Source organism: Carlito syrichta, unplaced genomic scaffold (assembly GCF_000164805.1).
Source record: "Carlito syrichta isolate Samal-C Ts95f unplaced genomic scaffold, Tarsius_syrichta-2.0.1 Scaffold259179, whole genome shotgun sequence".
NCBI lineage: Eukaryota > Metazoa > Chordata > Mammalia > Primates > Tarsiidae > Carlito > Carlito syrichta.
This window is the reverse complement of record NW_007203275.1, coordinates 1-1,748: the sequence shown is the minus strand read 5'-3', so window position 1 is coordinate 1,748 and position 1,748 is coordinate 1. Positions and strand designations below refer to the sequence as shown.

The following is a 1,748-nucleotide window of genomic DNA, read 5'->3' as shown; positions in this document are numbered from 1 at the left end:
GGACGCTGCCTTTCTGGTAGGTACCTCTCCCAATCCTTCAACCACACTGTCTGCAGGATCCACTGCTCTCCTGGCAGCAGCCTATGGCGCCAGAGATGACAACTTCCTTCCCAGCCACCACTTGCTCTCCATGCTCTTGCTCTTTCTAATTCTGTGGGAGTGTGTTCGTCCCTGACCCGTGTGTGTGTGTGTGTGTGTGTGTGTGTCAGTGTGTCAGTGTGTCAGTGTGTGTGTGTGTGCCCGCGCATGCACGGATGCGTGTAGCGACACTCTCCGTGAGCCCAAACCAGGAATCCCCTGGAAACTTCTCCCAGGACTGTGCTCAATGGGCTTGGCAGTGAGTCTCCAGTGTGAACCTCTTGGGGCCTCTTCCCTCCAGTCTCTGCTGCTCAGGAGACCTGGGTGTAGCAATTACCGTGCACTTCCCACTCCTCCACTCCTCGAATTTTTAAATAGCTCTGTGTACTGTCTTTGTGTATGTTTGGCACTTCTGAGTCAAACATTCTATGTGAGTTTGCATGGCGTGTCCAACAGGGATTTGGGATGAGGGTCGTATTCATGTGGGACTAGGTGTCTGCCTGTCTGTTTGTCTCGTCTTGTGCATGATGGGTGCACACTAATATATGCCTGTTTTGGTGTGGATCTTATGCTGTTGTCTGCAGGCATTGTTCTCGGCTCAATGTTGGTGTGTACATTCTTCATACGTGTGTGCAATTCCTAGAGCCTGTCTTTCAGGTGTGTTTGTGTATGTGTGTGTGTGTCTGTGTGTGTGTGTGTTCAGGGATGTTGCAACAGTGTCATTTGATTGCAGCGGGAAGATGAGAAGGGAGTACAGCTAGCTATTATTGTTGGTTTCCTGGGTAGTGCTACTTCACTATTTTTACTTTTCTTAAACCTTTGAAGCTTCCGATTTTCATGGAAAAATGTCTCTAGAGTAATGCTGGGTGGCAGAAGGTGTAAGCAGCTTTCGTGTGATGCAGGCATATGTGTGGATAATTCTTTTGTTTTCCATTTTCTTCCTTTAAAGGACAGCTGCAAATGGATATTTTTTAAAGGATATATCCATATAGTATGCCTCGGGAATGCAAAACGTTATATTTGGAGCTAGGTTTTTCAGGGTTTTGGTTGCAATTAATAAATATTTATTCATCAACTTACTCTCTGTTGTAAATTGGCCAAAGGAAACCTGACTGTGGACTCCGGTTCTTCCTAGAGACTGTGTAGGTCTAAGGTTATTCAAAGAATTACCCAAACATGGACCAAATCATAAAATTTATATCAACAATATGAATGACAAAATTAAAAAAGAAGAATTGAAGAGCTCTCTCTATGCCCTGTTTTCACAGTTTGGCCATGTGGTGGATATTGCGGCTTTAAAGACCATGAAAATAAGGGGGCAGGCCTTTGTCATATTTAAGGAACTGGGCTCATCCACAAATGCTTTGAGGCAGTTACAAGGATTTCCATTTTATGGTAAACCAATGCGAATTCAGTATGCAAAAACAGATTCTGATATAATATCTAAAATGCTGGACACTTTTGATGACACAGATAAGAAAAAAGCTAAAACTGTGGAACAGACTGCAACAACTGCAAACAAAAAGCCTGGCCAGGGAATGCCAAATTCAGCTAATACCCAAGGAAATGCAAAACCAAATCCCCAAGTTCCCTGATTACCCTCCAAACTATATTTTATTCCTTAATAACTTACCAGAAGGGAGTAATGAGATGATGTTATCCATACTGTT

At 43.7% G+C, this 1,748-nt stretch overlaps 1 pseudogene; it reads left to right on the top strand.

The window, feature by feature from the left end:
- Nucleotides 1-254: 254 nt before the first annotated feature.
- Nucleotides 255-1,740, top strand: LOC110595095 (annotated as a pseudogene).
- Nucleotides 1,741-1,748: the final 8 nt, after the last annotated feature.